Source organism: Macrotis lagotis, chromosome 5 (assembly GCF_037893015.1).
Source record: "Macrotis lagotis isolate mMagLag1 chromosome 5, bilby.v1.9.chrom.fasta, whole genome shotgun sequence".
NCBI classification, from domain to species: domain Eukaryota; kingdom Metazoa; phylum Chordata; class Mammalia; order Peramelemorphia; family Peramelidae; genus Macrotis; species Macrotis lagotis.
This window is the reverse complement of record NC_133662.1, coordinates 221358770-221384466: the sequence shown is the minus strand read 5'-3', so window position 1 is coordinate 221384466 and position 25697 is coordinate 221358770. Positions and strand designations below refer to the sequence as shown.

The 25697-nt window shown below is 38.6% G+C and overlaps 1 long non-coding RNA gene across 1 annotated transcript; it reads left to right on the top strand.

Moving 5' to 3' along the window:
• The first annotated feature begins 850 nt into the window (after positions 1-850).
• On the top strand, positions 851-20791 carry LOC141490072 (uncharacterized). The gene is made up of 4 exons (XR_012469058.1): positions 851-925; positions 1899-1975; positions 8448-8633; positions 20509-20791. It is a non-coding gene; the product is annotated as an uncharacterized LOC141490072 (long non-coding RNA).
• Positions 20792-25697: the final 4906 nt, after the last annotated feature.

Sequence of the window (25697 nt, the reverse complement as noted above, 5' to 3'; positions counted from 1 at the left end):
CCCCGCCCCCGCAGCGCCCCGCCCCCGCGCCGCACCGGCCCCGCGTGACGCGCCTGCGGAGGAGAAGGCCGCCGCAGCGGGGCCGGGCCCGGGCCGGGCCGGGGCCGGGAACGGGGCCGGGGCCGGGGCCGGGGCCGGGCCGCCCGCCAGGCCCCGCCCGCCGGGCCCCGCACGGCCTCGGGGCTCCTCCCCTGCCAAGGAGCGGGCCCTTCGGGGGTCCGCTGCGGGGGTGACAGGCGATGGCTTCCAAAGCCCCCCCCCCCCCCCCGCATGGAAGCCTGGGCAGGGCCAGGACCCAGCCGGTGGGTGGTCCGGCTTCAGCCCACCTGCCAGGCCCCGCACAGCCTCGGGGGGCACCTCCTTCCTTCGGGGGTCCTCTGCCAGGGTGACAGGCGATGGCTTCCAAAGCCCCCCCCCCCCCCCCCCAGGGCCAGGACCCAGCCGGTGGGTGGTCCAGCTTCGGCCCACCTGCCAGGCCCCGCACGGCCTCGGGGGGCACCTCCTTCCTTCGGGGGTCCTCTGCCAGGGTGACAGGCGATGGCTTCCAAAGCCCCCCCCCCCCCGCATGGAAGCCTGGGCAGGGCCAGGACCCAGCCGGTGGGTGGTCCAGCTTCGGCCCACCTGCCAGGCCCCGCACGGCCTCAGGGGGCACCTCCTCTGCCAAGGAGTGGGCCCTTAGGGGGTCCTCTGCGAGGGTGACAGGCGATGGCTTCCAAAGGCCCCCCTCTGCATGGAAGCCTGGGCAGGGCCAGGACCCAGCCGGTGGGTGGTCCAGCTTCGGCCCACCTGCCAGGCCCTGCACGGCCTCAGGGGCTCCTCCTCCGCCAAGGAGCGGGCCCTTAGGGGGTCCTCTGCCAGGGTGACAGGCAATGGCTTCCAAAGGCCCCCCTCTGCATGGAAGCTGGGCAGAGCCAGGACCCAGCCGGTGGGTGGTCCAGCTTCAGCCCACCTGCCAGGCCCCACATGGCCTCGGGGGTCACCTGGGGGCCTCAGTCTCCTCCTCTGTGAAATGTGGGGTGCAGAATACAAACTAATGCCCTCTAAGGATGCTTCCAGCTTTGCCTCTTAGGGCTCATGCCAGCTCTGGGCCTCAGTGCCTTCTTCTGTCACAATGAAAGAGGGAAGTCTTAAAGGACATGACTTGTAAAGGCCTTGGAGGCTAGGCCCGGTCTGTGGCCTGACTACTCCCCCGCCACCCTCTGAGGTCAGCTCCCCTGCAGGACCCACTGCCCTCCCCCATCAGCACCACCCTTCCTCCACTAAGCATGAGGAGAAAAGGGACCTGACAAATTCATTCACAGCAATTCAGCCTCCCACCCACTCCCCGCCCCTGCTCTGGGGACATTTTCATATTAAAAAGAGGACGCCCGTGAAAAAGAGCCACATCTTTAATAGAGGATCCAACTCTGTCCCTACTGGCTGCCCGGATGACCTTGAGCAAGGTCACAGCCCCCAGCCTAGTTTCTTCATCAATAAAATGGGAATGTGGGGAGAACTGCTTGGAGGATCTCTAAGGTCTCTTCAGGCTTTAGACTGAACAAGTTTCAGGCAGTATGAGAGGCTGGTGATGTCAATGAAGGGCTTTTTTCCCCCTCCTTCATTATTTTGGGCAGGCGAGGGTCAGGGAGGAAAACCCCTTTTGGTGTCCTAAGAACTGTACCATATAGATGATAATCATCTCTGATCATCTGTCAAACTGGCAGCAGAGAAGGTGGTAGCTTATTTGATCTGAATTGATACTTAATGATGTCAAAGCAGCCTCTGCAAAGCCTAGAGGCACAGGGCCAATTTGATATTTCCCTCTTATTCTGAGATGCTGTTTGTTAACAGAGGCTGTGATAGCTAAACTTGAGTAAATGCTGGGATGTGGGTACAGCTGAAGTAATTTTCTTAAACAGATTTAAGGAAGCCTACTACTCTCGGTGGAACATATGAATATAAGGAGATGAGGCGGGATGTGAATTTTCAAATGAAGGTAGGGAACCATTAACTTGCTACAGATTATCTTCTTAGAATCAAAGAATGTTAATGCAGAAAGGAACTTTAGGGCTTTTCCTGTACAGTGCTCTTAATTTACAAATGAGGAAGCTGTGGCCCAGAGAGGTTAGGTAAGTACTCAAGGTCACACATGGAGTTATTAACTTGATGTAGGGAGGGGAAACTAGGTGGCATAGTGCATCAAACACCAGCCCTGGAGTCAGGAGGACCTGAGTTCAAATCTAGTCTCAAATACTTGTTACTTATTTAGCTGTGTGACCTCGACCAAGTCACCTAAAGCTAATGTCCCCCCCCCTGCAAACACACACACACACACACACACACACACACAAAGCAAAAAACAACCAAAAATCATGATATAAGGAGAGTATGACTGGTTCAATTATTAGGCTAAATTTGTATTTATACTTGGAAGCCAGCAGTTATTCACAATTTTTATTACTTTATTTTTGTGAATGCATATTTCAGAAATGGAAAACAGGATTATTATCTCTTTGTCCTCTGCTGTACTTACTCCCATCAATCCCCATCTGACCATTCTCTAGGATGCTGAATTCAAATTTTTTAGTCTTAATGCCTTAGACAAAGCCTAGCACTTTGAGCAGAACTCTAACTCCCAATTCTGTGAAGCCTATTGGCAGGGTTATTAGAGACCCCCCTAAAACTTTACAAAATTTTATATTTATATCTAATAATTTTGCAACCAAACCTTCCAAGCTTGCCACAGGTATTTAGTGTGTTGAGCGTAATGTTAATAAATTGATAATTTAGCATATTGATAAATCAGTCTGTGACTGAATGAATAAAATCAAAAATCAAATAGAGGGTACGGAGAAATCCCCTGCCAACTAATTCCCTTTTCCTCCTAAGAGGCACAAATTCTAGGTACATGGCACTTGAATTGCAGGACCATTGAAAAACTTACCTGGAGATCTTAGTTATTTGAAGATCAATCAACCATCATTTATTAAGACTGTCAGCTAATACCAGTTATGTACCAGATTGCTCAATGCTGATGATCCAGATATAAACCTGAAATAGTCTTAGTCTTCCTAGAAGGCAAGACCATCCTTTTACTCCTCCCTAATTTATTCTCCATCCACAGGCTGTTTCAATGGGTCTATACTTTCATAAAGCAGTCAGCAGCATCTGATATGGTGGGTCATATTGTTTGGGCGAAAACACTTAGTTTTCGTGACACTTTGCTCTTTGGTTCTCATTCAACCCATCTGACTATACCCTCACATATTCATCTACTGGATCTTCATATCTACCTCCCCTTTAACTCCTCCAATTATGAGTAGACCCCAAGGGTCTGACCTGGGTCTTCTCATTCTTCACTCTAGTTGGTTTCATCAGCAACCTTGGTTCCAACTCCCAGATTCAGGTCTAGCCTCTACCCAGACAACTTTTGAGTCACTTCAGTGAGCTCTAGCCTTTCATCAGGAGCTTACTTATTGGCATTTCCACGTGGGTCTCATAAGCAGATTCATAATATCTAAAACAAAATTCATTCTTCCACCTCACATTTACCTCTGTTTCCTTCAAGGGCATCACCATCCTTCCAAGTCATTCAGTTTTTCAAACTTGGAATCATCTCCTACTCTTCTGTCTTCCCTAGCCCCTTGTTCAATCTTGTGGCCGAGTCTTGTCAATTTAGCCACTATAATGTCTCTTGCATCTACCTTCTTTTCTTTACTTTCACAGTCTGTACCTAGTCTAGGTCTCCTGTTCTTGGCTAGGATATTTTAATCTCCTCCAACTTAGTGTCCTGTCTGAAGTCTCTCCCCTCTCCAAGCTATCCTCTACTTCCAAAGTAATATTCCTAACCTTGATATTTGCCCATGTCACTCAGGAAGCTCATTATTGCCTCTATCAAGTCAAAGATAAACTCCTCTGGTTTGTAAAGATCCTTACAATCTGCTTCCAACCTACTCTTTCAGTCTTGTAACCCATGACTTCACATATTTTTCAGTCCAGCTAAACTACCATGATGATCCTCCCATGTGATATCCACTTCCTCTCTCTATGCCTTAGTAAAACCTGCCCCCCATACTTGAAATACACTCTTCCTCACCTCTGTCTCTTAGATTCTCGAAATGTCCTTCAAAATTCAATTCAAATGCTTCCTCCTGCATGGTTTTTCTCCTCCCACACCCTTTCCTAGCTACTAGTGCCTCCCAATTTACTTTGGATTCATTTTGTGTGCATATTTTATATGTAATTACTTACATGTAATATTGTTTTCTCCTCAAGCATAAGCTGCTTGAGGGCAGAGACTTTCATAGCTGTCTTTGTATCCCTAGACCCCTGCAGTATCTGACTCAGTTTATTCTCCATTCATAGACTGTTTCAATGAGTCTCTGCTTTCATAAAGCTCTCAGCAGCATCTGACACTATTGACCACATTCTTTTGTATGTGAAAATTTGAGTTTTTGTGACTCCTTGGTTCTCATTCAATCTATCTGACTGCACCTTCCCAGACTCCTCTGCTGGATCTTCATTTCCACCTCCACTCCCACTCCCCAATAGGAAATTAATAAATGGTGGTTTTTTGCTTGTTTGATTAAAAAAAGCTCCCATTTTATGCGGGCATATAACATGTTCACAGATTAAGAAATGCAGACTAAAGACACATTAATACAAAGTAATTTTAGAGGAGGGGGGCACTAAGAACTGGCAGAATCAGAAAAAGGGGCCCTTTTGGAAGTTTTCCTTGAGTACTCTAGGAATTCTAGCTGTATCCCTAAGTGATGTGGAAAAATCAAGCATGCTAGTCACAGACACTACTCAAGTGCCTCATGTGAACAGGTTCTCATTTGATGCTAGGTGAACCAATAAAAATGGGACAGTCCTTGTTCTCAAAGAGCTGTTGTTCTAAAAGGAGAGACGTGTACACATATAAATATATACAAAATATATGCCAAGAAAATGAAGATAGTTCTTGAGGGAAGAAGGCGTGTCTCAAATTAGAACTTAGCCTTGAACTGAATTTTAAGGAAGTGAAAACTTCTAAGAGACAGAAGAGAGGAATGAATTCAAGGAGTTGAGGCCACACGTATACGAAGAAGTATCATGAGCAGCTAATCATTTCAGCTGTAATAAAGGGTGGGTGAAAGGGATAAAACCCAGAAAGACAGGTTGGAAACAGATCGTCAAAGGCATTAAATGTCACAGACGATATTACTTCTGATTATTGAAGCAAAAGGGGACCACTGGAGCTTCCTGAGAAGGGAAGTGATGGGATCCTACTGTGCTTTAGGTATGTCACTGATGCAACACAGAGGGAAGGGCCAGAGGGGATTCATTTTCCTGAGCCCAAATCTGGTATAATTCATTAGCTGAGTGACTCTGGACAAGTCATTTTACCCTGTTTGCTTTAGTTTCCTCCTCTGTGAAATGAGCTGGTGAAGAAAATGGCAAATCCCTTCGGTATCTTTGCCAAGAAAACCCCTAATGGGGTCACAAAGGTTTGGGCCTGTCTGAACAACAACAATGGCAGTAGCGTGGAGGTAGAATGGGAAGGGAGGACGGACTTAAATCTTGGGAACCAATTAGGAGATCATTGTGATGATGTAGGTGAGAGATGATGAATTAGTATGATAGCTGTCTGAGTGGAAAGAAGTGCTTTGAGGTAGGAGATATTGAAGAGGTAGAATTGATGAGGTTTTGGACTAAGGACTAGATACTAGTGAAGGATGAGTCTAAGGTAGCAAACCAGGGTCTTGGAAAGATGGTAGAGTTTTTAATTGAAATAGAAAAGTTTAGGAGTAGGATGAGTTTGGAGAAAAGAGAATGAGTTCTGCTATTAACATATTGAATTTAGATGCCTATGGGATATTACTGTGGTTATGTATGATGAGAGCTAGACCTAGGTGTCATCAGTATGGAGACGATCATTGAACCCATGGGAGCTGAGCTTCACCAAGAAAAAAAGAACAGACACACTGGGCTAATCAAAGGATTTCAGAGAAGACACCTTATATAGTCTAAACATCTCATTTTACAAGACCGGGAAGAGAAGGCAATTTGCCTAAACTCCAATCAATGCCATGATCTGAGACAATTCCAAAAGGCTCATGATAAAAAATGCCATCTACTTCCATAACTGATGATTGAAGCATCTTTTGTTTTACTTTCTTTACTTTCTTTTCAATGTGGCTAATATGAAAATCTGCTTTGCATGACTCCACATATATAATGAATATGGTTATTGCTTGCCTTCTCAATTAGTAGGGAGGAGTTAGGAGGGAGATAAATAGGAACTCAAAGTACCCCACCTCCCAACCTTATAAATAAATGAATGAATGAATGAGTGATAAAAAAAAACCCAACAACAAAGATCACTTAGTTAGCTAGTGGCAGAGTCAGGCCCTGAACCTAGATATAAAAGCTGTTCCCAAATCCAAAACAACTTCACAAGGAGTAGTCATTCATCCTTTACTCAAAGACTTCCAATAAGGGGGAAATACTATCTTTCAAAGCATGCTCATTCCACTTTTGGATAGTTCTAAAGATTAGGGACTTTTTCTGTATATCAAGTCTAAATTTGCCCTTGTTTTTCTTTTTCTTTTTGCAGTTATGCAGTTACCAAACCATGGATACTCATTAATTCTTCTTTCCCTGTTTTCTCTATATCTCAAACCATTTCTATCTGGCTTCTGATCCCATTGTTTGATGGGAACAAACCCTTTCACATCTAATATCCAACTTGATCCCTAATTCAAGGAAAGGAATTCCTCTCCTCATCTCATTTGATGCCGTCACAGAAGGCCCAGAATGTAATCCTAATGTGTTAATGAGGTGTTAAACTGACTCTCAAGATGTGTCTAAGCCTAGATCCCTTTATGAGCTATGAACACCTCTCCCCTGAATCAAGAAAGAAACAATGTGATTGGTTGAATAAATTATCCTGCCTTAGAGGGCTTTAAATAGCTAAAACCTGGATGAATTTTAGAGTTCCAGAGTTGGAGTAGAGGAAAATGTGTAAGCTAGGGAGATACCTGTGGAGGAGACTCCATGGGCAAGGAGATGGAGAAAATTTTCTTTCTCTCTTCTATTCCATTAATCATGTAACTTTGAAAGGGAGCTATTAGACCAATAGAAGACACTGATAGCATAGAAAGGACACACACACACACACACACCCTATAGATACAGAGGAGATAGCTTTGAAGAATATCTCTGGCAGTAGAGAAGAGAGGAAGCTACCCAGAAGAGCTCCCAAGGGAAGCTCTGAAAGTTCTGCTAAGATACAATGGACTTCTAGGCCTTATAGTATGAGTAGTAATGAGTTTTCCTTCCCACATGTACAGCATACATCTATGCCTCATCATTGTTATATACTCAATTTGAGTTCACTCTTCCCATAGACAGTGTGTGCATTTGTGGGGAAATGTGCCCCAGATTTTTGAAGGGAGGGGAGGGGAGGTAGAGATGTTTTTGTAGCTTTATTTTGTTCTTATTATATATTCTTAATAAATGCCTTTACTAAAAACTAATTGAGTCTGCTAACTGATTGCTAATAGGAAACAGCACCTGGCCTGAAGTCTGGGTCTCTTGATTCTTAGTTTCATACTCTTTTCATAATCCTTTTTCCTAGGAGAGGTAAGTTTTTAAAATATAATATTCTTTAAGCTACGGGAAAGTAGGATGCAAATCAATATTTGAACCAACTTCTCCAATATTTTAAAATGTTCCATTGCCACTGATGGCTTTAAATGTTTTTTTAGGTTTTTGCAAGGCAAATGGGGTTAAGTGGCTTGCCCAAGGCCACACAGCTAGGTAATTATTAAGTGTCTGAGACCGGATTTGAACCTAGGTACTCCAGACTCCAAGGCCGATGCTTTAGCCACTATGCTACCTAGCTGCCCAGGCTTTAAATGTTAATTGGATTGTTTACTAAGTCAAATCACCCACTTGGAACACCAGGGGGAAAAAAAAAATTTAGAGAACTAGGATTCAGAGTTGGAAAATTGTGGGTGCTACCTTTTTACCAGATTGAATAGCAAAAACAAAACAAGCAAATGCCCCATCTCAAAAATATATGTCATTTATTTATTTTGACAAGGCAATTGGGATAAAGTGATTTGCCCAAGGTCACACAGCTAGTAAATGTCAAGTGCCTGATGCCAGACATGAACTCAGGTCATTCTGAGCCAGGACTAGTGCTCTATCTACTTCACCCCTCCTTTATTTATTTTTGAAGATATCTAATGGGGATGGCCTCCCTCCTAGTAGCTAAGCAAATGCCAATACTTCTTATGATCCCAAAATTGTCCTTTTAGCCAGTCTAAGAGATCATCAGGCAGAGTTTTTTTTTAATTCCATTGGCAATAGTATCAACTTTAATTTCAATACGTGTCCTCAATTTCATATTGAAGGTTACTCAAAATAAAAGTTAAATAGATCAAGGATTTATTATTAATGTTTGTCCTTCATTTTCAAAGAAGACTGTGACATCAGGGACATGCTGCCATGACAAGCACGTGAATTGGATTTGAGTCAGGGGAAGTGCTGTGCTAAATCATCAGCCTGACTTTCTCCAGAGTCACCTGGCTACAGTGGGATGACTGGAGATGGCCCTGGATGCAAGGCAGCCAGGATTAAGTGACTTGCCCAGAATCACATAGCTAGTAAGTATCTGAGGTCACATTGGAACTTGGGTCTTCCTGGCTTCAGGGCTGGCACTCTACCCATTACACTATACAGCTGCCCTTGATCAAGGATTTACACTTTTTCTGACCTACAACTTAAGACAATTTTTAGAGAGTTGCCTATGGTTGAGAATGATTTGCTTACAATTACATATCTGGAATGGGTTACTATGGTAGCTATTGAATTCAGGTCTTCCTAGCTCCAAGTCCAGAACTCAATTTTTTGTTTTAATGTAATGAGGATTGGAGGATCCTTAATCAATTTTTCACTCTCACTGAAGAATCTGGTCCCCAGAACTTAGCTAGCTACATCTCCAAAGGGTTTGCCCTGAAGTGTTGGAATAAATCTTTAATTCCTGTGGCTCAAGCCTCACTGATTATCAGTTGAGCATCAATTTAATCAGCCTGCCTTAAGCTGCTTTTAAAAAGTGGTATTTACTAAGGTCGTATAATAAGATTGTTGTCATAAAATACCCCTAAGAGTTTGGGATATGCACTTATAGAGTCCAAGGAGATATGAGTTCAAGTTTAGAGGCCGTGTGGGGGGGGGGAAGAGATTAAAAGTTCTTTTCTCCCATTTTTGGGATATTCAGGAAATTTCCCTTAGGCAAACTATAGTCTTTGGGTTTCTTGTTGATTTGTTGAGTCCAGTTTCTTTTTGCACTTTCCTTCCCTTCCCCAAGACACTACCTCCATATATTACAGGATGGTAGCTAAGATAATTAAGGAAAGGTGGGAATATCCTACAGACCCCTTTAAAACTCAGATCTTTCTCTGATCAGTGGGAAAAGTGAGAGGAGACCAGGCTAGGGGCAAAGTTCCCCTTCCCCTACCTCCTGTTGTCCCAAAGTGGTTTCCCCCTCAGGGATGTACTCAAAGCTGTACTTGTCCCAATTTTGGGATTTTCCCTATTTTAGCTAACTTGATGGTTTTTTTCTTTAAAAAAAGTGTTTTTTAACACCTTTTCTTCTAGTATCCCTCCACCTTTCCTTCCTCCTCCCAGAGAGAATTTTTAAGAGAGATAAAAGAAGAAAGGGAAGAAGGAAAAATCAGCAAAACTCAACAATACATTGAAAAGTCTGATGCAATTTATGGATCTTATGGATCTCCCACCTCTGCAAATGGTTAGGATAGTGATGAGTTCTTAAATCTCCATGCTTTATTTCTTTAATTTCACAACAATCATTTTTGACTTTTTTCTTTAAAGTTGTTCCTTCCATTTACATTGTTGTAAGTCATTTCATGAATTGCTTTCTTTTTTAGAATTTTTTTTCTTGACTTCTATATTAAAAAAATCTGTTTTTCCCAGTTTTTAGATGGAAAAGCAATTTTTAACATTTAAAAAATTTTTGAGTCCCAAATTCTCTCCTTTCCTCTTCAGCCCTTTCAAGGAAAAGGCAAGTAATTTGATATAGGTTATACATGAGCATGTATTGCTTTTTTTTTACTTCATATGTCACTCTGCATCAATTCCTCAGGTACCATTTCTTATAGCACAGTAAAATTCGATTGCATTCATGTACTATAATTGATTTAGCCTTTCTCCTGTCCATGAACTTCTACTTTATTTCTGATTCTTTGCTATCATAAAAAGATAAGCCAAAAATATTTTAGTATACATATATATATATATATATATGGACTTTCTTCTTGTTCTTATATCCCAATGGCCTCCTTAAGGTATAAATAAAACAGTAGAATCAAAGGGTATAGGTATTTTAGTCATTTTACTTCTATAAATCCAAATTGCTTTCCAGAATGACTGTACTGATTCCTAGTTCCACCAACAGCTCAGGGTGTACTAACTGTTACATAGGTATCTAATAACCCAAATTTACAAAATCCTCCCCAAATGTCCACGTGGACCCAAAATGTAGTAAAACATTCTGAGCTCATATAAGTCTGATCAGCCAGACTCATTATAATTTGATTCTAACATAGTGTCATTTTGGTCCTCTTTGAGAACGAAGGATAGCTACCACCACCTCTGCCACCACCTCATAACTATCATTCAACAATCCCCCTTAACATTGGTTCTTCCTGTCTTTAATCATCTTTGACAGTTTACTGGGTGAGGATTAAAACTTCAGGGTTGTTCTGATACACATTTTTTTTAATTATGAGTGATCTGGAGCATTCTTTCTTATGGTTAATAGTTTGTAATTCTTTTGAGTACAGTGAGTACATCTCCTTGAAACACTTATCTTTTAAGGATTGACTTTTGTTCTTTTATATCTATATATAAATATAAGATATAGACGATATAGATCTAGATTATATAAATATAGATATATCTGTTAATTGTTATATATCTTCAATCTCAAACTCTTATCAGAGAAATTTGACATAAAAATTTTTCCTCTCCCATTGGACTACTGCCTTTCTTATCCTCAGTACAATCATTTTGTGTGTGCAGAAGCTTCTTGGTTTCATGTAATCCTAGTTGTCTTTTTTCTTTTGTAATTACCTCTATCCATTGTTAGGTTAATAATGCTTTTCTTCTCATTTTTTTCATCATAATATCTTAATTTTAAGATCATGTATCTATTTAGAATATACTGTGAAATATGGTATAAAATTTAAGCTTAATTTATGTCAGACTGCTCTCTAGATTTCTTGGCAATTTTTAATCATATAGGGAGTTCTTTACTAATTAGTTTATGATTTCAAGTTATTGGTTATTTAGTTCCATTGTTTCTGATTGTCTCTTGTTTAGTTTGTTTCATTGTTTATTGTTTAAACAATACCAGATGGTTTTGATTACTGCTGTTTTATAATACAGTATGAGGTTTGCAAATGTTATTCTCTCTTCATTCTTATCTCTTTGTAGTATTTTCCTGGATATTATAGATCTTTTATTTTTCCAAGTGAATTTTATTATTATTTTACTGGGTTCTATAAAGTAAACTTTGGTAATTTCATCAGTATAGCATTAAAACTGAAAATTAACTTTGGTGGAATTATTATTATTATTATTATTATTATTATATTGGCACAGTCCAGCCATGTACTCCGAATATTTCTTCTGATACTTAAGTTATTCTTTATTTTTTGTTAAGTTTGATAGAATCATCCTGAGAATCCATCAGGACCATGAGTCCCCACCCCCTCATTGGTAATTCCTTTATATCAAATCCAATTTCTTTTTTTATGATATCCATTTGGTCTTTTATTAAAGTGAATGCTTTATATTTTTCAAGGTATCCTACTATTCTTTTCACATTTTCAGTTTTAGTAGCATATCTGAACGAATACAATTATATAAAACCCAGAAAGTATAGCAATTCTCTCCCCTGAGCTACTCAGGCAATTGGAACAGACCTCCTTTACCTTACAAGTTTTCAAAGACTTTCAGCACTTATCCAATGCCCATGAATAAAACCAATTGTCGGGGCATTTTATAATCTTACAATCCATTTCAAGAGGTGGAGGTATGGAGTAAAGCATACCACCTTACATTAACAAGTTTTCACATCCACCATTAATTGAATCTATAATCTTGACCAGGTTACTTAATTTCACAGTTTCTTCATCTGCAAAGTGATACCATGGACTAGATAATCTCCATTGATCCATATAGGTCAAAACATATATTTCTACACTCTTTTATTTTATTTCATTCATAATATCTGTTGCTATTGTATTTAGGGGGGATTCATGTTATTCTGATTTCTTTAATTAATAGATGAAGAAACTGAAGCCCAGTTAGCTTTCTTCACTCAAGTCAAGCAAATCACTCATTTTCTCAGGGAATGTCAGACTGGCCACTTCACAAGATGATCTCAGAACTTCTGGCTTCTATACTCTAGTCCTTTAGTCTTTCTACAAGGTCATACTACCTGCTGACAATAGCAGCTACAGCAATAGCAGTAGCAACAGTATAGTGGTAGTAGAGGTAGTAATAGTAGTAGTACCTTGCATTAATCCTATAACTCATTAAAAATACTATTACTAGTATATTAGTAGTATTAATTCCCCTACAATTCATTAGTACTATTACTACTACTGATATGCTAGTAGTATTACTACTACCATTTTGGTATTAATACTAGTATTCATTACTATTACTACTACTACTACTACTACTGCTACTACTACTACTACTACTACTACTACTGCTACTACTACTACTACTACTACTACTACTACTACTAAATCACTGTTACCATTACTGGTTAGCTAGAATTTATATAACACTTAAAAGTCCCTTTGGATCCTTACACTAACCCTCACAACAATAGTTAATATCCACATTTTTCAGTTGAGGAAACTGAGACAGACAAAAGTTAAGCAACTTAGCCAAGGTCACACAAGTAGTAAGCACCCAAGGCCAGATTAAACTCAGTTCTTAATTGGTTCTAGGTCCAGGGTTTTATATATCTGACATCTAGATCTCTTCTCTTTCTTTTAAATTTTCCTGTTCCTGATCCTGTCTTTATAGGTCCTGTTCTCTTCACTGAAGGAGAGAATTTCCTTTTTTATGAGTTCTTTTTTTTTTTAAAGATTTAAAAATTATTTTTGATCTTTATACCCTCTAGATTTCTCTCTGTATCCTCCTCATCCTTCTTCTAGAGAACTATCCTATGTGCATTGTCCTCTGCAAAGGAAGGAGGAGGGTATGTTCTTTTATCTTTGCTTTGTGGCCAAAATTCTTTTTTTTTTTTAATAATTTCACAAATTCAATTTCAGTTGTTTTATGATTATTGGTGTTTCTATGTGCAGTCATGGTATTATTTTCTTGCCTCTTTTTGCTTCACTCTATTTAAATTTCAGTTTATACAAGCCTTTCAATGAGTTTCTGTATTATCATAATCATTAATATCTTACTACATTCATGTATCACAATTCATTAGCCATTTTCCTAATTGGCATTCACTTTGTTTCTAGTTTTTTGCTACCACAAACAATAGTGTCAGTACCCTATATAAAGACTGGAGTCACAGCTCCAATTCCAATCCCTAACTATATCCTACTATCCAATAAATTAATCCCTATTTCCTACAACTCATTAAATATTGAGACAATATTTTTATATATGGACACCAGCAAATATGCTTTTTTTCTCTTTCAGTTTAAGCCCATGGTCTTCACTGTAAAAAATGATCAAGCTCTAAGAGTTTCACCTGATTTTAGACTGAGTTCAGTAATATGCCATGCTTGCACAATGTTCAGCCTAAGCAATCTTCAGCCTAACATTCAACCAAGGAGAATTCTATCATTATTATTTATTATACTTTGTAGTAATCATAATCATGAAAACCTTCCCAATCTCTACCTCTTTGCTCCTCTATGTACAGTCATGTAAATAAATAATGATGCTTAGGGGACATCTCTTTTTTAAAATATGAAAAAAAGATTTGCTTTTCTTGGCATTAATAATTTCTGTGAAAAAATGATATTCCAGAAGGCCTATGGTAGCTTAACACCAAAAACAACCTTTCATGATTTATTTTGCCATAGAATGGAAGGGCTGTAGTTTTTTTCACTTCTTTCATTGTTAGGATACACCTTAACAGGAGAGTATAAAAATCATCAAAGGGAGTTTGGTTCATTTACAAAAAGTCTAAGAAGTTTTTGCAATTGCAGAAGGGAATACCAAGGAAAAAACTAAGAAAGAAAAAAAGAAAGAAAGAAAAAGAAGTAGGTCAGATATAAAAATAGTAACGAGCTCAATTCATTTTTAACAGCTTGGATTTTTCCCTAGAGGCTGCCATTTTGATTGTTGGGTGACCTACACATATATAAGTTCTAAAGTCTAACCCCTGAAAGAGGAAGATATTTAAAATCCTCTGACTTTCCTTTATCCTCTTAAAATCCTAGTTCTATACTATGTTATCTGTCTTAAAACATTATTAAAAAAATGACTATTTTTTTACTTTGAGACATCTTGAAAAAAGGTCTTTTAGAATGTAGACCAATAGCTACTTGATATAGAAATAGAGTGCACTTAACATTTTTGTTCCTTTTTGGAAGGACCCTAAATTTAGGGTGAAACAAACAACACTCATTCAAGAGGGGCTACTATCATTATTGGTTTTTGATTAACTCGAAAGAATAAAATTGATAGAGGAGAACTACTTCAATCAAATAAGTGTTCTGGGAAGTCTCTGTTTAAAATAATTATATGTCTTCCAAGTATAGGGTATTTCTTCAAAATCTAAAGGCATTATAACCTAAAATTGAGAATTGAAAGAGTTCTTGGAGATCATATAGTCAAATTTCCTCATTGGACAGATGGGCAAACTGAAGTCCCAAAGAAGTTAAGAAATTTTCCCAAGGTCACTGACAGAGCCCCAGTTCCCAAACTGGCATTTTGTCAGGTTATGATTTCCAAGCTTGTTACTATATATTTGAGATAGGTGGATGTTCGATCAGTAACTGAAAACATGTCTTAGTTGTTTTAATTCACTTCCAAAATGGTAGTGTAATTTAGGCTTTGAAGTTTTCAGATAGTTTTCCTTCTAAACATTTGGTGAAGTAAGTGATATAAGCATTCTTATCATTTCTGTTATTTACCCAAGGACATATAGCTAGTATCAGAGCTGAGATTCAAACCCAGATATCATTTGCTTCTTGAACCACTGATCTTTTCACTTTGTCATAGACTATTACCCCCTTCCCCCCCCAAACTACTAGTTATGATGAGAAATAGGGATTTTTAATGTATTTTTCTTTATATTAAGAAGAATAATTTTAATACCAGAATGAGTTGGCATACCATTTCCTTCCCCCCAGAAGATAGTTCTGTTTTCCCTGTCTGCTCACATTTTCTCACTCTCAGCTTCTAACCTTGCTGCCTAACTGGATTCTAAGTAATCCAAGTATTTGGTTACCTCCTACTTCCTTCAAAGAAAAAAAAGGTGAGAGAGCATTAAGTGCCTACCCAATGATAGTAGAAAGAAAGAAATATTAATCATTGTGTTTACTTTTCTTCACTCAAAAGTCTAAGTCTATAGAATACAAAAACAAGTGAAGAAATTAGATGATTAAGTGGATAGTTTAACCTCAATAATGCAGGTAGTTCAGGGAAAAACTTGCTGTGCACACATAAACATTATGTCTCTTCTTCTTTGCTATTGTTCTTTATGGAGGTTGCTTTTTAGCATCCTTCAGAAGTACCTTTCAGGGAAATTTTTAGGCATTTTGACTCTTCTTCTTAGATGAGATGTCATTTTTTTTTGGTAAAGCACTTTACTTTTAGTTATTTTTTACATTACTATAATAATTGTGTTTTAAAAGTAAATATAACCTCCCCTGCCAAAGCAAGAGAAATCTCAAGAAAAATAAAGTGAGAGGGAAAAAAAAAGTGAGCTTCAGTCTGTATTCAGATGCCATCAGCTCTGTCTTTGGGAGGGATAGCATTCTTTATCATAAATCCATCAGAGAAATTTCTTCAACATTTTCCCCACAGTTGCTATTGCTAGCTGTTTCTCTCCCTTCTAATCTTCCTCACTCCTATTTATTATATTCCCTTTCTCCTTCCTCCCTGTCCCTCCTCAAAAGTATCTGACTTCCCTCTCCCAAACTTTCTGTCTTCTATCACCTACAACCTCCTCTCCCCTCCCTATCCCCTTTCTCCCATCCCTTTCCTCTCCTGTTTTCCTCTAGGGTAAGATAGATTTTTTTATACCAAATTGAGTATGTATGTTGTTTACTCTTTGAGCCACTTCTGATAAGAGTGAAGGCTCACTCATTCCCCCTCACCTTCCCCACTTCCACTCCATTGCAAAAACCTTTTCTTGCCTCTTTTATGTGAAATAGCCCATTCTACCTCTCCCTTTCCTTTCTCCCAGTACATTCCTTTCTTGCCCATTGTCTCCATCTTTATATTATACCTTCACATTCAGCTTCCTCCTGTACTTTGTCTATATATGTTCCTTCTAATTATCTTAACAGATAAGAAGGATCATATGAGTATTATCAGTATTATCTTCCATGTAGGAATACAAGCAGTTCAACATCACTAAGTCCTTCATAATTTGCCCTTTTCATTCTCCCTCTCTATGCTTCACCTGAGTCCTGTACTCGAAGTTCAAACTTTTTGTTTGGCTCTGATGTTTCTAGAGGAAAGTTTGAAAGTCCTTCATTTCATTTAATGTCCATCTTTTCCCCTTAAAGAGTATATTTAGTTTTGCTGGGTAATTGATTCTCGGTTGTAATCCAAGCTCTTTTGCCTTCTAGAATATTATATTCCAAGTCCTACAAGCCCTTAATGTAGAAGTTGCTAAATCTTGTGTTATCCTGGAATATTACAACTTCTACACTAAAGACTTGTAGGACTTGGAATATGATGGAATCCTTCAGTTTCTATGTTACCCCCGTTTCTAGGATATCAGGGTGATTTTCTGGGATTATTTCTTGAAAAATGAAATCTAGGCTCTTTTCCTGGTCATGACTTTCAGGTACCCCAAATCTCTCTCCTGGATCTGTTTTCCAGGTCATAACTTTTCCAAGGTGATGGTTCACATTTTCTTCTAGTTTTTCATTCTTTTGGTTTTGTTTAATTGTTTCTTCATTTATCACAAAGTCATCAGCTTCCCTTAGTTCCATTCTACATTTGAAGGAATTATTTTCTTCAGGGAGTTTTTGTATCTCCTTTTCCACCTGAACAATTCTGCCTTTTTTAAAGGCATTCTTCTCCTTGTTGGCCTTTTGGACTACTTTTTCCATTTGACCTAAACTGGTTTTTAAGATGTTATTTTCTTCAGGGTTTTTTTTGTGATTCCTTCACCAAGCTGTTGACTTGGTTTCCATGACTTCCCCACATCACTCTCATTTCTCTTCCCAATTTTTCCTCTATCTCTCTTACTTGATTTTCAAAATTTTTTTGAGCTCTTCCATAGCCTGAGACCAATACCTATTTTTCTTAGAGACTTTAGATGTAAAAGCTTTAACTTTGTTATCTTCTGAGTGTATATTTTGATCCTCTATGGGATCAAAGTAATTTTCTCTAGTCAGATTCTTTTGCTTCTGTTATCTCATTTCCTCAGTCTATGACTTGATTTTAACTCTTTGCTAAGGTAGAGCTCTGCTTCCAGGATGCATTTTCCTAAGCTTTTAAGGGTTTTTGCAGTTGTTTTCAGGGACCTCAATTCCTTCAAGGTCTTATGAGAGGCTCTGACTACTCTCCTGACCTTTGCTCTGGTCTGTGGATGACCACAATCACTCCCCTCTGCCCTAGAACTGTGAGGAGGGTCCCTGCTCCACTATGGCAGCAAAGCTTCTTTTCCTGAGACTGGGACCCAAACTTTGACCTGGATCTGAGTATGGACAAAACAATAGAGTCCTGCCTCAGCAAAGAGACCTCGGCAATCTCCCCCAACCCCCTTACTAGCAGTGGGATGAGTACTCTGGAAGCAGCTGCCAGGTGGCTCCACAGGTTTACTCATGGCTCCTGGGACTGGGTCTGTGCTGAGGCCTATGCTGGCCTGGGCTCTGTGTGTGGCAGAGTTTTCCTGCTGACCTTCTCAGTTGTCCTTGGCAATCCTTGGGCTGCTGCCATGGACTCAGGCACCCCAGAGACCCAGATTCCCTTTAAGTTTCTGGATGGCCAAATTGGTTTGCTTTGGTGGCTGGAGGGACCCAAGCTGTGCTTTGACCCTTTCTAACCCTGGTATAACAGACTTTTCCTGTGGATCTTCCAAGTTGTCTTGGGTTGGAAAATTGTTTCACTTTGGCCACTATAGAATTTGGTTAGTCATAATTTAAAGGATTTCCTGCCTTCATTCTGCCATCTTGGCTCCGCCCCTCCACTTCTTTTTTCATACTTACTTTATAAAGCATAAAGCCTCAACTATTCTCTAGCCTGTCCCTAGCCAAGCATTCAACTGGTTTATCATCTTCCTTATCTAATGTATAATTGTAATTTTCTTATGACCAAGTCAAGATTGTCCTTGCTACTGGAATAGCTGATGAGAAACCTGAAAAGGAAAATGGCCCCGCAAACAGAATGAATGAATATTATATTTCCCAGGTCCTCTTCCCAAAGTTTTCTTCTTAGCTGTAAGGAATACCAAATGGGGCAATGCATATTTAAGTTTGATGAGGAGTTATTCTACCTAAGTTGATCTAGTTCCTATAAAACACTATTGTATGTGTCTATATTGGGATAGGTCATTCTCTTATGGATCCTCGATCAACTCAAGTTCTGAGGACTCCAGTGATAATAGGTTTATTCTTTTTCATCCCAAGGCACAGACAAAGAGACAAAGTTAGGTTATATTGAAAACAGCTTCTTAAAGATTAGGACTATTTAAAAATAGAATGTGGTGCCTCAGGAGGTAGTAGGATCCTGATTGAGGGGTACAGTTCCAACTGGGAATGTTTTATAGGAGATTCTCAGCCACAGAAGATCTTGAAATAAGTAGCACTGGAGGCCTCTTCAAGTTCTGAGATTCTGTGACTTAATGGATTTTACTCATCAATCATTCCTCTCCCTCTCTCTGCCATAGTTAATGGCAGCCATAGGCATTTTTCACTCTGTCCCCCATGTTTAGAACTCTGTCCTTCCTTATATCCTCTTTCTGGTTTCTTTGGTTTCCTTCAATTCTCTCTTTAAGTTCAGTCTTCTATTTTCTCAGTCTTCCTTAATCTTAATGCCTTCCTACTGAGATTATCCCCAATTTACCCTCTACATATTATTTGTCTTTAGTTGTTTTAGTATTGTCTCCCTAGACTGTGAGCTCCTTGGAAGCAGGGACTAATTTTGTTTTGTTTTGTCTTATTTTCTTTTATATTCCCAGTGATTATCATAGTACCCAGAACACAGTAAGCATTTAATAAATCCTTGTTAAATCGACTGCCACCTCCTTCTTTCCCTACATATTTTTTTCTCTTAAAAGTATTTTTAAAGAAAAATAAGGAGGTATGCTACATCAAGGTTTCATATCCCCACATTCATATATCTAGAATTGGAATGAATCTTCTGGTCTATGTAATTCAAACCCCTCATTTTATATATGAGGATACTGTGGGCCAGAGAGACAAAGTGACTTTCCCCATGTTAATGCCAAAGATGTGTTGGAATCTGCTCATACCACTGTGAAGAACCAATGGTTACATCTTATTATAGTTTACATCTTGGGGCAGCTAGGTGGTACAGTGGACAGAGCACCAGCCTTGGAGTCAGGAGGAACTGAGTTCAAATTTGGCCTCAGACACTTAATAATTACCTAGCTGTGTGACCTTGGGCAATTCACTTAATGCCAAGCAATTCACTTAACCCCAATGCCTTGCAAAAAACAAAACAAAAAAATTTACATCTTGCTAACTGGCAAATATCATTGATTATCTGACTTAAGAAAGTATTGGGGGGGGGCTAGGTGGTGTAGTAGATAAAGCACCGTCCTTGGAGTCAGGAGTACCTGGGTTCAAATCTGGTCTCAGACACTTAATAATTACCTAGCTGTGTGGCCTTGGGCAAGCCACTTAATCCCATTTGCCTTGCAAAAACCTAAAAAAAAAGTATTGGGAATATACATTAATATAGATTAAATTTAAAAGTAAAGTGCTGGTTGTTAAATATATTGTACCAACATCCTGGACAGGTGGTAATTGGTAGAGTTAGGATTCCAATAAAGGTTCTCTGAGTTTGTTTGACATTCTTTTTACTTCCATGCTGCCCATAAGAATTTAGGGGGAAATGCATTAATCTACAAACTAAATTCAAGCTGCAGAAATTCCATTATCAGAAATAAATATGAAAATGAAGTTTCTCGCCTCAATTTCCAGGGCAGGATGAAGGTAGTGAGGGTGATGAAGTGATTGGTAATCTGGACAGACTTCAGGGGCAACCTCTAAATAAAATTGTAACATCCATCTTAATTTTTTGTTTTTTTTTTCCTTTGCTGAACAGAAAGCATGATTTTAAAAAAAGAAGCCCAGTAGACTTTAATTTAATTTGTAATTAGTGAGAGAGAGTTATTTCAGCTTCCCAAGCACAGAGTCAAGATGGAACTGGATTTCCCGACAAGCATGCCTCTTCCTGGAAGAACTAGCTTAGTCCCCATTCAGACTGCAGACTGCAGAGTATCAGGCAGATGGAAAGTGGAAGAATAAGAGGAAGAAGAGGGAAGGATGGATTCTGCTGTGTGGAGTGAAAGTCCTGCTGAATGAAGCTCAAGGATTAACTTTTCTTTAATCTTGTAAGTCAAGTTACTGTTTATGATTTCATTTTTTAACACATATATATGTATACATATATATACACCACCATAAACTTTTGAATTAAGAAACAGTCACCATCTGTATAATTAGATTCTGTTTGAAGTAGGCCACCTGGTTCACATCAATAGCTCTTGGCATGCATTGACGTGTCAGCTAAGGTTCTGCATCGATTTCCCAATAGACCTTTACAATTTGTGACTTGTGGGGAAACCTTAATTTCTTCATACTATTTATATCATATTAGCTTAACAAATTAGCTTAATTTCACAGGTTATAAATAACGAACAGCCAGCCACTTATGGTCAGACCCATCCGGCCAAAATAAAGTGTTTCTATTTGGAGTGGCATCTTGGCATGGTGGAAATAGCAATTGAAAAGTTGAGATGAGCTGAGAGATTGCAGAGTAAGAGTTGAAAAGGTCCTCAGTGGTTTTACCTATGAAACGTGGAAAAATTAAGGGACTTCTCCAAGTTAAACAGAGAGCAAGTGGCAAACCTGGGATTCTAAACTGGTTTGTCTCATTCCAAGTATTTCTTGAACTCATTCTACTATATTTTGCTGCCTCTAGACACTGCAGTGGTATGCTAAGGATGTGAGACAAGTAATAATTTTGATATGCTTTCATCTTATGATAGCAATGGTCATTTGTGGGCTTCCACTGAGAATAGATTGACTCAGAATATTTGATCTTGAATGAGTTTCCCCATCTTTAGTTAGTTTTCTTGTCAGTTGAATGCTAGATTTCCTGCCATATGCCAATGTTTCATTGGTCTTTTTTGTTGTAGTTTAAATTCTGTGTGTTTTTAAACAATGGGTATTCATGGAAATATGCAAAATGTGATGCTTTTAAAGTTCATGCTTCAGTGACTGTTAGAGAAAATTCAAGAGTTATTGTCATGAGAAATTCAATCAGATCAGTAACATTCAAGAGCCAAATGAAAGAGGAATAATCACACTGAAGCACAAAGGAAAATGTGATTTAAAAAAAAAATGAAAAGCAATGGGGTGCCTAGGTGGTGCAGTGGATAGAGCACCGGCCCTGGAGTCAGGAGTACCTGAGTTCAAATTTGACCTCAGACACTTAATAATTGCCTAGCTGTATGGCCTTGGGCAAGCCACTTAACCCCATTTGCCTTGGAAAAAAAAAACCCTAAAAAAATGAAAAGCTAAAAAAAATAGTTTGTGAACTAGCTTAATGAATGCTTAGAAAATAAGAAAAGCTCCTAGAGAGGAAATCTATCAATTTAAGGATTCATTATTAATTTTTCTACCATGCATTATCTTCCTAAAGCTACAAAAATAGCAAAAAACAAAAAATTAAAAACAAGTAAAATAGCAGCTCCTAACTATTCCTTTCCTATCTTTCCCTTCCTTTTTCTTTCTATTCTCTACCTTCCCTAGGAAGACATCTTTAGTTTTTATCCATTTTTTTTCAATTGACAAGCATTCATTTTTTTTATCCTCACAACACTCACCCACTAAGAAAAAAGAAAAACAAAAACAAAACCCTTGTAATAAATAAATTCCCAACTTTGTCATATTTAAAAATGTGTGTCTACTCTACATGTTTAGTTCATTACCTCTCTATTAGGGGGTGAGTAGTATTCATCATCAGCCCTCAGAATACAGTTGAACATTGCAATAATCAGTGTTCTTAAATATTTCAAATTTTTTTTTCTTTTTGTTTTTGTCATATGGTTGTTATAGTTTAATTTGTTCTACTGATTCTGGTCATTTTACTCTGCATCAGTTCATATAATTCTTTCTAAGTTGCTCTGTAACTGTCCTTTTCATGATTTTCTATAGCTACATAGTATTTATATAGTATTTCATTAGGTAATAATAATAATGTCATTGTTGTATTATAGTTTACATTTTTTTTTGACTTTAAGATTTGTAAAGTGCTTTATAAATATTATCTCATTTATCTTCACAACAATTCTAAAAAAAGAGGTGTTATTATTATTATTATCCTCATTTTAAAAATGAAGGAAATTGAGGCAGACAGAAGTTAGGTGACTTATCTAGTTCACACAGCAAGTATATTACACTAAATTTGTACTCAAGTCTTCCTGATTTCAGGTCCAGTACTCTGTCCACTGTACCACCTAGCTATCTCATACTACTATAGATCATAATTTTGTTCAGCCCTTTCCCAGTTTATAGTTTTCAATTCCCCCTAGTTTTCAGATTTTTATCATTAGCATATGTTTTCTAAAGGTATCAATGGCAGTCATGGAAGATTTTCTAACAGAGGACAAAGAGAACTGAGAGGGTGAGTCTCTCCAGAGACTGGTTTGCAGATAGCATTGTGTTAATTGAGTTGAACCTTGGGACACTGAAGACACAAAATGAGTTGGGCACAGCATTGAATAAGAGGAGTAGACATGAAAAACCATACAATATTTTCAATCACTCTAAGCTGCTTTTTCCCTACAAAGTTAATCATTTTTTTAATAGTAATATTCTCCTGGTCCCATTAAATGACTTCAAATTAAGGAGATATAGTTAGACACAGCGACTCATTGAGAACATGTTAGCTGTCATTAAGTACATGAAAGACTGTCATTGGCAGGAGGTTCTGGACTCCTTTAGTTTGACCTCAGGGGGCAGGACAAGTAGAAATAGGTAGAAGGTGCGAAGAGAACAGTTTTGATCCAATGTTAGCATTTAGGGCTGTCGTGAAATGGGTTTCCTTGGGAAATGGTGATTTCCCCCTTCTCTTTTAAGCAGAGGCTGAGTGACCAAGGATTATTTGATATGGTAGAGTAGGGGTTCCTTTTGGATATACATTGGAGTAGATGGCTATTGAAATCCCTTCCAATTCTCCAATTCTGGGAATCTATGATCCTGCATAAACATAATCTCAGTAAAAGCTTAATTATGAGTGATCCAAGTATCAATATAAAGATTCACCTGGTAGATACAAATAAGTGTCAGTATATCATTAATAATAATTTGCATGAGAAGGTGGCATAAAAGACCTTCTCAGTATATGGACTGTAAGACCAGAAAAGGAGGTGGGCTATTTATTTAGTGAGAATAAGGAATAATGAGCAGTCTAAGTCTTGTACTAATAATAAGCATGAACCATTGAATGCCTCAGAGCAAGGCTTCCATGAATCTAGCATGTAAGATTAATAGAAGAATGTGAACAAGGGTCATACAGGAAGACAAAACAGGGATGGGTTGAGTTCTGAACCAGTGGAGATACAGTTGATGAGTAACACATTGATGATACCATAGATGCATCAAAGCATTGGAAAAAAATATATTTTTTGAGTATCTAAGTGTTCAAAGGAAGCACCATCTTTTTTAAAATGATACAAAAATCAAAAGAACTTTCACTTCAGGTTGCTATAAAGCATATATTTTTCTTTGGGTAATGCAATGACAAGAGCCATAAATTAGGAGACAAAATGCATACATTCTAGTCTAAACTTTACCTCTAGGAAGCTGTGAGATGGCAGAGCAACTTTGCCTCTCTAATCCTCAGTTTACGTACAAGCAGGATGAAGGGATTAGCTCAGATCATCTTTAAAGACCAATCAAGTTCTGAAATTCTTGGATTCTTCTTTGCGACTTCTTGGCTATGGTGTAGGGAACTTTCATTGGTGTTTGCTACAATGCTTATTGCAACTGTTTCCAGGATAAAGTCACATAGTAACCCTACATCTCTCAGAAAGCACCCTGACATCTTTGCTCAGACATCCTCTTATTCTCTTTGATTTCTCTACCAGCAACTGGTGTGATTAGTACTGAAAAGGGAGTATAGCTGAACTCTGAGGATAATCCTGAGCTGAACAAAAGCCACATTCTAGGAAAGAGCCAAAACTAGGAGCCATGGCAAAGGGAAAATGTTAAGAGCAGCTTAAGCAGCCTCCCTTACTCTTGCTCCTAGTGGTTTATTTATATTTTTTCCTGCTGCTGCTCCCTCTGTTTATTTTTCTTTTTAAAATTCCATAAAAGAGGCATTTACTTTAATTGGATAAGATGGCATAGGGATCTTTCACACATAATGTCCTGTCCTGAAGTTATAACTAGGCCATTTTCTTCCTTAAAACCAGTGTTTGACTTAACTATGGCTCTCTTGGAATTGTAGGATGATAAGTTTTAGAGATGGAAGGAATCTTAGAATCAATTTTAGAAGTATTACAATTTTAGCACTAATGTTTGCCCTTCATTGATCATATTCCACACACCTGCTCACTCTCTACTGAGGCTCCCTTCCCCTGGTCAAAGGAACCTACCTCTCAGCCCCATTACTCTATTCTTTTTCCTCTATTTTTGGCTTTTCCCCTTCCACATTTCTTCCCCTTAGGGTTCTCACTTCTTCCAGGAACCTTAAACAGATCAGAATCCTAAACATGTTAGAACCCTAAATAGGTAAGAATGTTCATAAATAGAATGATTCTGAAACTAGGATAATTCAAGGATTACTATTTTGGGGTACACTGTGCTGCTATGAAGTTCAGGTATCTGCAATGTTTTAGAGAGTCAGTAAGATAAACAATATAGTAAAAGTTCTTTGTAAACCTTAAAACTATAGAAATATTAGCTCTCTTTTATGTTGGAAGTCATTATTATTTAATTAACCACAATTTTGCTTGTCTTTTTAAATAGAAGCACTTTAGAGGAACATGATTTGGATGCTCATATCTCTTAAAAGTGCTGTCCAGGGCATCTAAACCAATGCCTTCTTTTTCTCTCCACATTTGAAATCATTGCATTGATCATTTTCCCCAAAGCACTCATTGTACCAGCTAAATATTTGAAGTCCTCACGAAAGACTCCTTATAGCTACATATACTTCTCTCTAGCTGAACATACACACATACATGCTTCCTGATCATTATGTTTTAGTGTGGCAAGGGGAAA